Source organism: Meles meles, chromosome 7 (assembly GCF_922984935.1).
Source record: "Meles meles chromosome 7, mMelMel3.1 paternal haplotype, whole genome shotgun sequence".
In the NCBI taxonomy this organism is placed as follows: domain Eukaryota; kingdom Metazoa; phylum Chordata; class Mammalia; order Carnivora; family Mustelidae; genus Meles; species Meles meles.
The window spans coordinates 23,984,005-23,998,617 of record NC_060072.1 but is presented as its reverse complement, the minus strand read 5'-3'; the positions used below and the strand labels follow the sequence as shown (position 1 = coordinate 23,998,617).

Below are 14,613 nucleotides of genomic sequence, written 5' to 3'. Positions count from 1 at the left end.
CTTTTAGAGTTCTGGGCATGTTTTTATCTTGGCTTCATACATAGATAATACGTTGGTGAAATAGAAAATATTTAGATAGTAACCATTTCTGTTCAAACTCTGTAGTTGTTGATCTGTAGTCCTCTGGCCTTTGTTATACAGAGAAGTCTGAGGTCAGCCTGATATTTTTCCCTTGTGGATCACCTTTTCCTATTTTTCTTTCTATCAGGAGGCTAATGTGATTTTTTCTTTATCCTTGTAATTAAATTTTTTTCTAAAATGTAATAGCAATTCTTAATTTTTCCTAAAATGCAGTAAGCCCCTGAATACTGGTCTGTATAGGCATATATTGGAGATATTGTGGGTTCAGTTCCAAACCTCTGCAATAAAGTGAATATCCCAATAAAGTGAGTCAAATGAGTTGTTTGGTTTCCTGGTGCATATAAAAGTTATTTTTATATTATACTGTAGTCCATTAAGTGTTCAGTAGCATTAGTCTAAGAAAAAGTACATATCCTAATTAGAAAATACTTCATTGCTAAAAATGCTAAGAATCATCTGAACTTTCAATGAGTCATAATATTTTTGCTGGCAGTCTTGCCTCAATATGGGTGGCTGCTGACCCACCAGTGGTGGTAGGGTGGCTGTGGCAATTTCTTAAAATGAGACAACAGTGAAGTCTGTCATACTGATTGAGTCTTCTTTGCATGAAGGATTTCTCTGTAGCATGTGGTGCTGTTTGATAGCATTCTGCCTACAGTAGAACTTCTTCAGAATTGGAGTCCATTTTCTCAACCCTTCCATTTCTTTATCAACTAAGTTTATGTAATATTCTAAATCCTTTGTTGCAATGTCAAAAATATTCAATAGCGTCTTCACCAGGAATAGATTCTATCTCAAGAAACCACTTTCTTTGCTCATCCATAGGAAGCAGTTCCTTATCCATTAATGTTTTGCCATGAAATTGGAACAATTCAGTCACATATTCAGGCTCCGTTTCTAATTCTTGTTCTCTTGCCCTTTCCACCACATCTGTCGTTATTTCCTCCACTAAAGCCTTGGATCCCTCATGAGAGTTGGAATCAACTTCTTTCAAACTCCCATTAATGTTCATATTTTGACCTCTTCCCAGAGTCACACATGTTCTTAATGACATCTCAAATGGCAAATCCTTTCCAGAAGATTTTCAATTTACTTTGCCCACATCCATCAGAGGAATCACTGTCTATGGCAGCTATTGCCTTATGAGATGTGTTTCTTAAAGAATAAGACTTGAAATTTGAAATTACTCCTTGATTGATGGGCTGCAGAATGGATGTTGTGTTAGCAGGCATAAAAACATTCATCTTGTTGTCCATGTCCATCAGAGCTCCTGGATGACCAGGTGCATTGTCAGTAAGCAGTAATATTTGAACGAAATCTTTTTTTTCTGAGCAGGAGTTCTCAACAGTGGGCTTAAAATATTCAATAGGTCATGGTGTAAACAGATGTGCTGTTGTCCAGGCTTTGTTGTTTTACTGATAGAGCAAAAGCAGAGTAGACTCAGTGTAATTCTTAAAGGTCCTGGAATGTTCAGGATGATAAATGAGCATTGGCTTCAATTTAAAGTCACCATTGGCATTGATTTCTCTGACAAGAGAGTCAGCCTGTTCTTAGAAGGTTTGAAGCCAGGCCTTGACTTCTCCTCTCTAGCTATGAAAGTCCTAAATGGCAACTTCTTCCAGTTGAAGGCTGTTCTGTATACATTGAAAATCTGTTGTTTAGTCAAGCCACTCTCATTAATTACCTTAGCTAGGTCTTCTGGATCACTTGCTGCAGCTTCTACATCGGCACTTGCTGCCTTATCTTGCACTTCTATGTAATAGAGAAGGCCTCTGTCCTCAAACTTCATGAGCCAACCTCTGTTAGCTTCAGACTTTTCTTCTGCAATTTCCTCAGTCTACAGAGAATTAAAGAGAGTTAGGGCTTTGCTCTGGATTGGGCTTCAGTGTAAGAAAATGTTGAAGCTGATTTGATCTTGTACCTGGAACATTAAAACTTTCTCCATATCAGCAGTAAGGCTGTTTCACCTTCTTATCATTTATGTGTTCACTGGAGTAGCTCTTTTAATTTCCTTCAAGAACTGTTCCTTTGCACTTAAATCTTGGCTAATTGAAGCAAGAGGCCTGGCTTTCAGCCAATGTTGGCTTTTTTTTCCCCCCATTAAAAAACATTTTTTTTATTTATTGTATTTTTATCCCCAGGGTACAGGTCTGTGAATTGCCAGGTTTACACACTTCACAGCACTCACCATAGTACATACCCTCCCCAATGTCCATAACCCCACTCCCCTTCTCCCAACACCCCTCCCTTCGGCATCACTCAGTTTGTGAGATTAAGAGTCACTTATGGTTTGTCTCCCTCCCAATCCCATCTTGTTTCATTTATTTTTCTCCTACGCCCCTAACCCCACATGTTGAATCTTCACATCCTCATATCAGGGAGATCATGTGATAGTTGTCTTTCTCCGATTGACTTACTTCACTAAGCATGATACCCTCTAGTTCCATCCACGTTGTCGCAAATGGCAAGATTTCATTTCTTTTGATGGCTGCATAGTATTCCATTGTGTATATATACCACACCTTCTTTATCCATTCATCTGTTGATGGACATCTAGGTTCTTTCCATAGTTTGGCTATTGTAGACATTGCTGCTATAAACATTCGGGTGCACCTGCCCTTTCGGATCACTACGTTTGTATCCTTTGGGTAAATACCCAGTAGTGCAATTGCTGGGTCATAGGGTAGATCTATTTTCAACATTTTGAGGAACCTCCATGCTGTTTTCCAGAGTGATTGCACCAGCTTGCATTCCCACCAACAGTGTAGGAGGGTTCCCCTTTCTCCGCATCCTTGCCAGCATCTGTCATTTCCTGGCTTGTTAATTTTAGCCATTCTGACTGGTGTGAGGTGATATGTCATTGTGGTTTTGATTTGTATTTCCCTGATGCCGAGGGATGTGGAGCACTTTTTCATGAGTCTATTGGCCGTCTGGATGTCTTCTTTGCAGAAATGTCTGTTCATGTCCTCTGCCCATTTCTTGATTGGATTGTTTGTTCTTTGGATGTTGAGTTTGCTAAGTTCCTTATAGATTTTGGACATTAGCCCTTTATCTGAGATGTCGTTTGCAAATATCTTCTCCCATTCTGTCAGTTGTCTTTTGGTTTTGTTAACTGTTTCCTTTGCTGTGCAAAAGCTTTTGATCTTGATAAAATCCCAATAGTTCACTTTTGCCCTTGCTTCCCTTGCCTTTGGTGATGTTCCTAGGAAGATGTTGCTGCAGCTGAGGTCGAAGAGGTTGCTGCCTGTGTTCTTCTCAAGGATTTTGATGGATTCCTTTCTCACATTGAGGTCCTTCATCCATTTTGAGTCTATTTTCATGTGTGGTGTAAGGAAATGGTCCAATTTCATTTTTCTGCATATGGCTGTCCGGTTTTCCCAGCACCATTTATTGAAGAGGCTGTCTTTTTTCCATTGGACATTCTTTCCTGCTTTGTCGAAGATTAGTTGACCATAGAGTTGAGGGTCTATTTCTGGGCTCTCTATTCTGTTCCATGTATCTATGTGTCTGTTTTTGTGCCAGTACCATGCTGTCTTGATGATGACAGCTTTGTAATAGAGCTTGAAGTCTGAAATTGTGATGCCACCAACTTTGGCTTTCTTTTTCAATATTCCTCTGGCTATTCAAGGTCTTTTCTGGTTCTATATAAATTTCAGGATAATTTGTTCCATTTCTTTGAAAAAAAAATGGATGGTATTTTGATAGGGATTGCGTTAAATGTGTAGATTGCTTTAGGTAGCATAGACATTTTCACAATATTTATTCTTCCAATCCATGAGCATGGAACATTTTTCCATTTCTTTCTGTCTTCCTCAATTTCTTTCATGAGTACTTTATAGTTTTCTGCGTATAGATTTTTAGCCTCTTTGGTTAGGTTTATTCCTAGGTATCTTATAGTTTTGTGTGCAATTGTAAATGGGGTTGACTCCTTAATTTCTCTTTCTTCTGTCTTGTTGTTGGTATAGAGAAATGCAACTGATTTCTGTGCATTGATTTTATATCCTGACACTTTACTGAATTCCTGTACAAGTTCTGGTAGTTTTGGAGTGGAGTCTTTTGGGTTTTCCACATATAGTATCATATCATCTGCAAAGAGTGATAGTTTGACTTCTTCTTTGCTGATTTGGATGCCTTTAATTTCCTTCTGTTGTCTGATTGCTGAGGCTAGGATTTCTAGTACTATGTTGAATAGCAGTGGTGATAATGGACATCCCTGCCGTGTTCCTGATCCTAGCAGAAAAGCTTTCAGTTTTTCTCCATTGAGAATGATATTTGTGGTGGGTTTTTCATAGATGTCTGATAATATTGAGGTATGTGCCCTCTATCCCTACACTTTGAAGAGTTTTGATCAGGAAGGGATGCTGTACTTTGTCAAATGCTTTTTCAGCATCTATTGAGAGAGAGTATCATATGGTTCTTGTTCTTTCTTTTATTAATGTGTTGTATCACATTGATTGATTTGCAGATGTTGAACTAACCTTGCAGCCCTGGAATAAATCCCACTTGGTCATGGTGAATAATCCTTTTAATGTACTGTTGAATCCTATTGGCTAGTATTTTGGTGAGATTTTTTGCATCTGTGTTCATCAAGGATATTGGTCTGTAATTCTCTTTTTTGATGGGATCCTTGTCTGGTTTTGGGATCAAGGTGATGTTGGCCTCATAAAATGAGTTTGGAAGTTTTCCTTCCATTTCTATTTTTTGGATCAGTTTCAGGAGAATAGGAATTAGTTCTTCTTTAAATGTTTGGTAGAATTCCCCTGGGAAGCCGTCTGGCCCTGGGCTTTTGTTTATTTGGAGATTTTTGATGACTGTTTCAATCTCCTTACTGGTTATGGGTCTGTTCAGGTTTTCTATTTCTTCCTGGTTCAGTTGTGGTAGTTTATATGTCTCTAGAAATGCATCTTTCTTCCAGATTGTCAAATTTATTAGCGTAGAGTTGCTCATAGTATGTTCTTATAATTGTCTGTATTTCTTTGGTGTTAGTTGTGATCGCTCCTCTTTCATTCCAGTGTTGGCTTTTGACATGCCTTCCCAACTAAGCTTAAATCTAGCTTTTGATTTAAACACAGGAATGTGTGACTCTTCCTTTCACTTGAACACTTATAGGCCATTGTAAGGTTATTAATTGGCTTAATTTCAGTGCTGTTGTGTCTCAGGGAATATGGAAGCTCTAGGAGAGAGAGGGAGATGGGAAATGGAGGAATAGCCAGTTGGTAGAGTAGTCAGAACACATACAAACATTTATTTTGACACTTACTGTCTTAAATGGGTGATATTTGTGGCACCCCCCAAAACAACTACAATGTAACATCAAAGATCACAAGATCAGAGATCATCCTAACAAATAATAGTGAAAAAGTTTGAGATGCTATGAGAATTACCCAAATGTGACACAGAGACACAAAGTGAGCAAATACTTTTGGAAAAGTGGTGCTGCTTGACTTGCTTGACACAGGGTTATCACAGACCTTTGATTTATTAAAAACACAAACCCTGCACAGCAAAATAAACTGAAGTGCAAGAAAATGAGATATTCCTGCAAGTCACTTTTTTCTAGCTTTGGGAAATCATTTTCAGTCATGTATGATTGTTGCTTCTGTTTCATTTATATGGGTTTCTTTTTCAGAAACTTTTATAATTCTTTGATGTGATCTATGTGTCAATTGTGATTTTTTTTAATGTCTAATGTTTTTTAATTGTTTTAATGTGATTTTTTTTTAATGTTTTGTGCGAGAGAAAGTCTATGCTGTTATTCAAGGTTTTAATTTAGCTTTCACTTTATTAGAGGTACAGATTTTTTGTTTTGTTCTGTTTTTTAGAAATCCAGCTTCTCTCAAACCTTTAAGTTCACCTTATACACTTTATTATTTGATTGATGAATCTAGTAAATTTTAGCAGTTACTTTCAGGGGAGCCTTTGGATAATGTTTGATCAATTTAAGTTGAACTCTTTTAACTCCCAAGCATGTCCCTTTACAACTTAGTTAATAAAATTCCCTTAAGTATTTAAAATCCATTTATACATTTGATACATTGTTTTCTTTTTAAGATTTTCAAATGCCTGACTTACTAGCCAAATCTTAACAACTCCAAAAAATCTCATAAGTTAATCCTAAATAACAAATCACATGTTCTCCTGTTAACAATACTTTTAAACTTGATTAAATTCTCGAAGTCTTCCCACTTAGAGGTAAAAGTCTAAAATCCATTACTCAATTACACCTTTTAAATTGAAATCCCAAGACTAATCTTTCTTGTTCACTGATATGCCACATTCTCTTAAACATTAAACCTTTTTATATACGACACATATTGTCCAAGGATTTAGAAACCTTTCCTACATTTATCACAAAAGTATTAATTCTGTAGGTTTGATCACTTTATCATTTCTACGTTTAATGCAAAACTTCCTGGAAGGAAAACACATCCACTAGGTTGAATTATCTAAAATACATTTAGGTTGGCATTCCAAACAAGTTGGAGTTACTGTCTGGGGAGAACTGGATGCTGAAGATGTTTATTGGCTAGAGATTATTGTCCAGGATCCATAGGGTCTAGTGGGATAGCTTGTTACGACAACAGGGTACTCCCAATCTATTGTGTATAGATGAAGTTAGTTCCTTCTGGTTTAAATTATGAAGGTCTTTCTTTTGATTTAAGTAGGTAAGATCCTGTGCCCTCCCTCCCCCACAACCCTCTGCTCAAGAATTGTAACTAATTCCAAAACTTCCTATTTGATGTTTGCATTTTTTGGCTTTTATAATTATTTTAACATATTTCTCTTCATCTCTAAGGCTATGTATATAACTCTTTCCTCTCATTTGAGTTACAGCAATAACACAAGAGCCTTAAAGAAGGAGCTATAATTATTCTCATTTTATAATTTACTTTTAATTTTCCTAGGCAAGAAGAAATAAAATAACTCGGCCAAGGTCACATAGTGATGAATATAGGATTTCAACCCTGGCAGTGGCTTTGTACTAAGAACTCAACTATAAATGCCCTTTATTCCTCTATTGTAGCTAAGACCAAATGAGACTGTGTGTCCACCTCTTTAGAGAAGAATGACCTCTCCTACTTCCAGGTTATGCCTTTAGCTTTGTAATACTCTAGTAAGGTTGTAGTTAACTTCCTTCCCAGTTCCTTTGTTGCCAGTTGAACTCTTGATTCATTTACAGGATCTTCATGCAGATGACAGCCACTACTTATAGGACTGTATTGTTGATCTTTCCTGCCTTTGTATCTGTTATCACAAATGCATGCTAATCATGTAGTTATTTGCCTTGCCTTCTTATCTGTCATTGGTAGAGAAAGCAGTGCTGGTCTTCTCATCCCTATTTCTGATCTGATTTTCTATAGTGTGAATTCCACTTTTCACTAGGTTCTGTGTGAGTTTTATTTTATTTTAAAGATTTCATTTATTTATTTGACAGAGAGATCACCAGTAGGCAGAGAGGTAGGCAGAGAGAGACAGAGAGAGGGAAGCAGGTTCCCTGCTGAGCAGAAAACCCGATGTGGGGCTTGATCCCAGGACCCTGAGATCATGACCTGAGCTGAAGGCAGAGGCTTAACCCACTGAGTCACCCAGGTGCCCCTCTGTGTGAGTTTTAATTTTGTTATTGCAATTTTAGTTTTCTTGCGAATCTTCCTTGGGCCACCCAGCTTCCTTACTCACTTTTTTCAAAATTCATCCTATTGTCCTTTATTCTTTATCCTTTCTCTCCTTAATGGCCTCTTTTTTGGGTATCTTAGAGGGTACAGCTTCTTGGACAGTATCCAGTTGAGGCTGCTGAGCTAGTTCTTAGAATTTCCTCTGATTCCTTGAAGGAAAGCATTTTCAAGAGTGTGCACTTTTTCTGGGATCCTGGATATTTTCCCTCCTTTTTCCATATGATTTTTCAGAGCACACTTGGGAAAGAGAGAAGGTCTTCCCAGTGTGCGGCAACAGAACAGGAAGTAATAATGCAACATTCACTGTCTAGTTCTTGCCTTACTATTTTCTGGGAGTTTCAGTCTGAAGAAAGGGATGGAGAAAGATCAGTGAGTTGGAGGACGTAGGGGAGTAAATAGCATCTGGCTCCTCAAGCTTGTGGTCCTTCAGACCCTGCAAGCATACATTTTAATTTATATTTGTGAGCCATATATTTATTTGAAGTTCTTCTTAGAGTCTAGTAATAAGTTATCTATCACTATTATTTTTATGGTGGTATTTTTATATATTTTTATATTTTTCTTTGACTTTTTAAGTGCTTTAGTGAAGAATCAGAAAAGGCCATAGGAAGGATTTCAAGCCAAACTCCCATTTAAATCAGAACTATTTAGCTATATTCTTGGATATCTCTATGGAACAGGTTGGATATCCCAAATGACTTATTTCTTGGCTTTTATAGTGGACTTGGATTTATGTCATCTTATTATTTTTTACATGAGAGATAATCTTCAAAATCTATTATTTCTGAACAACCAGATCTGAGTATTATTTTCTTTTGGTTATTCATTCACAGAAACCCAAGCAATGTATGTGACTTAAAAAGACACACATGGAATTTTTAGCTTGCCTACTTTTATGATAAAGAATAGAATGAAGAATGCAGCATTATATTCTATAAATATAACATAACAAGAGGACAGTTAGCCAGAATGAAAGGGTAGGGAGGGAAGGATTCTCAAAGATAGTGCTTTAAAATCCAGAGCCTACCCCCTGCAGAAATCCCACCAGAAAAACACCACTGGCTCTTCATGGTACACAGTCCAGTCTAAATCCCTTTGCCTAGCATTCAAAGTCCCCTACCATGTGGATCCCATCTGCTTTTGTAACCCTGTCTCTTACCACATTCCAATGAAAACTCTACACCGAAGACTGAACAGTCTACTTGGTTGAAATTTACAACAAATATGGTGCTCTCCTTCCCCAGTGTCTTTGCTCCCACTATCCCTTGGCTGAATACTCTTCCAGGATACCAGAGTCTGCTTGTCTTCTAGGGCCCAACTTTGGAACACTCCAGCATTTACAATCTGGCACTGCCTTCTTGTGGCTCTCTGGGTTCTTCTCTTTTCTTTCGGCTTGATTGTACTTTCCAGGCTGACATGGACCACGTGATGCATTTCACATTGTCCTACGGTGCAGCCAATTGACTTGCACAGAGTAGGACCACAAGGAATAGGTCATTTGATTGGAAAGAGAGTTATGGTGTGAAGGAAAAGAAAAGAGCAAATAATAATAAAATAAAAAAAGAGAGATAGGGCGGACAGAAAATTGAGATGACAGAAGAAAAAAAAGGGAAAGGCTGGTAGAGAGGGTGGAGTGAGATAGGCAGACATCACTTTAATTCAGAGATAGGTATCTTCTTTTCATTGAAATGCTTGTTAGCCTATCAGCACCTTCAGCATTGGAGAAAGGCTCCTGTCTGCTTTTATTTACACATTTCAAAGCTTATATTGGAAATAAACATTTATTTTCCCATGGAATGTCACAGATTTTGTATTGTGTCACAGAATGTATTAAGATTTTTAAAAAGCATTTTGGAAACTCCAGAGCATCTATCAATTTTCCATTTATTCCTGTGAGTCTCTTTGACACTCACATTCTATCTTTTTTTGCCTAATCTTTGTTATTTGACAGATTAGAGCTGTCTCATTTCATAGCACATGGAAGATTTTATTTGAGACCAGCATTTATTTCATGGTGTGGACTTTTCTTTTTAGATCAAAACCATCATTTTCAAATCCATTCGCTTTTTGTTTTGTTTTAATTGTTTCACGGTGGGGATTATATGGAGAAGAAACTGACAGTAAAAGTGCTGAAAATCATCAGGAAGAAACGAGTCGCTCCTGATCACAGCTCTTATGCTGGTCTTGTTAAACCCCCAGAGTTTTAATTTTGAGCTCAGGCATCTCAGACGCCCACTGCAGCCAGCTTCGGCTGTGGGTTGTGTTGCTGCTGGTCCAACACTACCTCATCACAGCTCTCCTCACGCCAGATGAAATGAAAGCTAAATGTGATTTCTAGGCTATTTCCCACTTTTGCTTACTCTGAGGTTCTAGTCAGTAAAACATCCTGAAGACGTTGTGATGCATGCCATCGCTTTGACGGCAAGAATTGACTTTTAAGGCTTCTTGAATTTACATCATTCCTTTGTGGGAATGAGTTTTCAAACTTTTCCTCAGAGCGCGTTGTGGGCTGACAAATATTAAGGTGGCGATCTTGGAATCTGGCAGGCAGCCATGTTTCTCCCTGCACTTCTGTGGAAAGGCATTTCTGGTTTATCTGGAAGGTGTATCTCGTGGCTCCAGCAGAAACCATTTGAGCTTTTGGTGTGATGGTCAGCTCAGAATGAAAAAATATAGAAACCCTCTGCATTACCAACAGTTTTGGCATGGGACAGGCAAGCGAGAAGGTGAGAATACAGCAGTGCAGATGGAGGGTGGGAGAGGAAGAAAGATATTTCAGGTAGAGACCTGAAATATCAGCATTTGTAAAGACCCACAGACAAGAGAAAGCTGTGCTAGAAAAGTGGGAGTGTAGGTAAAACATGGTGTGAGATTTGGGGAAGTGGAGAGGGAGGAGTGGGGAGAGAGAAGCCAAGAGCCTTGTAATACCAAGCTGGCTCTGTCAAATGGAAGTCATGGCCCTGTGTACCGAAGACTCAGTCTGGTAAGCACAGCCGGGCACAACATTTAGAAAGGGCTTAAGTCCCAGTTGCTGCTAGCCTGGACTGAGCCTCTGCACGAGAGACGTAGCTCCCTGGGGTTGATGTCCCAGTTATCGATTGCTGCATAACCAGCCACTTGGAAGCAAAGTAGCATAAATAAGCATCTTATTATATTTGTGGACTCTGTGGGTCAGGAATTTGGACAGGGCCCACCAGCACTGGCTTGCCTCTGCTTTACAATGTCTGGGGTATCAGAGGGAGGGAGGAGAAGGCTGGGTGTGACCCAACAGCTGAGTGTCACCTGGAGATGTCTTTATGTACATGTTTGCTGGTTAACCCTGGCTGTTTGCCAGAGCCTTAGCTGAGAATAAGGCAAAACTCCTGCACATGGCACCTCCATGTAGCCATCAGGGGATGGTAGCTGGCTTCCAAGTGAACATCCCAAAAGGCAGGAAGAAGAAGCTGCCACTTTGTCACTTTCAATTTTCTATTGATCCAGCATAAAAAACAAAAAACAAAGACCTTAGATTCAAAGGGGATGGACCAAAGATCACACTTCTTATTAGGAGGAGTATCAGAGAATTTGGAAGCCGTTTTTAAAAGGCCACATGTTAATTAGAAAAAGATGCTCCCATCCAGCAGACTTATCCCTTCAGGCAAGAAAAATAATACCTTTCTCCAAAGAAATATTGCCCCATGCCAGGGAACACTGGATTCAGTTCCACTCAACACCTTATTAGAAGCCTTTGTGCAGTTCACAATCTGCACAGCCATACATAGAGACCTTGGGCTCAATGAATCTTAGGTACTTACTTCCTCTCTCCCACTCCTCCAAATCAAAAGGAAAGCTACTTTTCTCCATTCAGCTTTCAGCCTTGCTCCCTATATCTGTTTTTTCCCCTAGTGATTGATTCCTTTTAATTAATACTATTTTTTGTCATGTGGCTTATGCTGATCCTGGGCTTTCTTTGGTGATTTTTAAAAGTACTTATATTGCCTATCACTGAATATTCTCTTGCTTTCTACTTGATTCCCATTCCCTTCTCATTCCTTTTCTGAACATACTATAAACAATACAAATAATAGGTATTGTTTTTAATAAAACCCAGTTTTAGTGATTTAAATTTTCTATCTTACATCCTTTTTGGGGGGGTGTATTTTTTTTTAATTTCTATTTTTATCTTTTTTTTTTAAATTTTAATTTTTTTTTTTTTTTATTTTAGAGAGAGCATGAGCAAGTAGGGGGAGGTGCAAAGGGAGAGAGAGAATCCTGAAACACAGTCCCTGCTGAGCACGGAGCCTGATGTGGGGCTTGATTCCAGGACTCTGGGATCATGACCTGAACTGAAACCAAGAGTCAGGCACTTACCGACTGAGCCACTCAGGCACACGGGGCAAATATTTTTAAAGTGCTAATCCTCTTTTCTCTCAAAAACTTCCAAGTTTTAAGTTTTTTTCAAGTCAGAGAAGTTAAAAAAAGTTTTTTAATTAGATGACACATAATAGTATGTTTGAACCTTTCCCTAGATCTTTCCTGAAGCAATTGGCATTAAGTGAAAGTGGTCAAGGAAATGAGTAAAGATAATGTGTTCTGGTGAGAAATGGTTACTGAGATAAAATTAATTGAGCTATAAATAACCAAAGAATGAGAACATGGGCTAGGGGAGCATATTCATGATCCCACTGAAGAGGGGACAGGAAGGTTATGAAGAAAATTTGGAGCCGAACACCATCTTGTACCAGCCCCTAGCTGACCCTGTTAGGCATGGACAGCTTGAATATTGCACAGGTGGAGGTGGACGTCAGGGAGAAGAGGAATGGAGGCATTTGGGAAGAAAAGACAGTCGTATAAATAGCATATTTGCAAATAGCATATGCTGAGGGATTGACTAGCAATACTACATTCTGCAAATTATTCTCTGATTTATTTCCTGATTATAGGTCATCCAAAGTCTGGAATGGGGTCATATACTTATTTTATATATTCTGGTTTCCAGAGCCAATAGCAGGCCTGTGATAAGATAATTAAAACATAGAATAAAATTCAACAGTGATTTCTGTCCATTGTTTGCAGCCAGGGTGTCTTTATCCTTTTGTGGATCCTCTTCTCTTTCATTTTCAGGGTAGGAGTTCTTGATCAGTGTGGTCAGAGGGCTATATTAAGGGAAAGAAAAAAGGACTTTATTTTGTGCTAATTGAACACAATAAAAAATAGTAAATAACAGATCATTAGAATGTAAACTTTTACATAATAGTTACATGTATCTTAATTCTTTGGCAAAAGTAGAATCAAGAAAAATGTTACATTGGATAATCTCATCAACAGTGTTTTGGTCTCCTGATTTACCTATACCTGTGAAAATAAAGACATTCATTTAAAAAAAAGAAAAAAAGACTTAAGGAGTCATAAGTACTGGCTTTAGATGGTGTAAGAATCATTTGAATGTTCACATTCTAAGAATGGAATATTCACATTCTCATTTTGGTCATTGAAATATCATAAATAGACACATACTGTTTATTAGGTATGCCTTAGATTGTAAGGTACTGCTTTTAAAGCAAATGAAAAATTTGTGCAGATAACTTTTCATGTTTAATTAATGTTCTAGATGCTGACTTTTGGAAAATCCCACATGATATGAGAAAGACTTATTTTAAATGGGCCCACAGTTCTCCTCTAGCGAGCCCTGTGGCCAAATGTCCATTTCCTCCAGGTCTTCAGTTACTTACAACACCAGAGAAACACTGCCTTCCTAGGCTTGCTCTTCCCTTTAGGAGTGGAAGGATGATTGGTTTGATCAGGGTAAGGTTGCCAGGAGAGCACAATTGAGGCAGGAGAAATTCTTTGTTGTCTTGCCCTGGTTGTCTGCCAAAGTGTTGCAGGAAGGCCAACGAAATACTCTTATTTCAGTTGCTCTCCAAGGTGGATTTCAAGGCATGGCCTCTCATTTTTTAATCCACTTGTAAGAGTGTAACACTGTTAAATTATTTGCCTACTGAATGATTCTGTCCTAATGGATCCATTTTTACCCTGCACACTTTTCCCCCCTTAATTTACTTAAAGAAATGTGAAAAAAGACTACTGATTTTTAGAGCTCTGTCTGCTCTTCAGTTGGATGCACCATTTTCAACTTGGGTTAAAAGCACTTTTTGAGGGGTATGATATTAGTATAATACTATATCTTATCCACTTAAGGCACCATCATTTTATGTAACACTAAAAAAAGAAAGAGAACCCAGCCAATTAATTGTGAGATACCAGATGCTCTCAATTATAAGATGCATTCTGATTTCTGAGATATTAAAAGGCAAAAAAGATTATCTTAGACTCAGTGAAGTAAGATGTGTATATTTGATTTTTTTATCATGAATTTAATTTTACAGAACTACAGTATTTTAGTGCAAATTATTTATCCCCCTTGCTCTTACTATTGTTGCTGTATTCATCTCTCTGTCCATCCATCTATCCATCTCATGTAATTAAATTGTATAACTTGTTATATAAAGGTTTATATCATGTATAATCCATATTTAGCCACATGATCATACAATCATGTGTGAACCTCTATTTACACACACATACATAAAGGTAGTATGTTAGGAAGTTTGATCATCCTTTTATAATAATCATTTTTAGAAATATTTTTTTCTACATTTAGGTTTTGTCACTCAGAATACCCATTTTATCCCAGTTGGCAGAGCTGTAATTCATTCTTTTTGATGGCTGTGTAATGTACTCCAATGGCTCAAATTGATGGACATTTACTTTGTTTCCATCTTGATGGACATTCATTTTGTTTCCATTTTGATGGACATTTATTTTGTTTCCATTTTGTCGTAGTTGTTGTCAGTTGTTATTGGTAGCTTTTATGAATAGT

At 37.9% G+C, this 14,613-nt stretch overlaps 1 pseudogene; it reads right to left on the bottom strand.

Annotated features, from left to right (window-relative positions):
• Nucleotides 1-581: 581 nt before the first annotated feature.
• On the bottom strand, nucleotides 582-5,195 carry LOC123946315 (annotated as a pseudogene).
• Nucleotides 5,196-14,613: the final 9,418 nt, after the last annotated feature.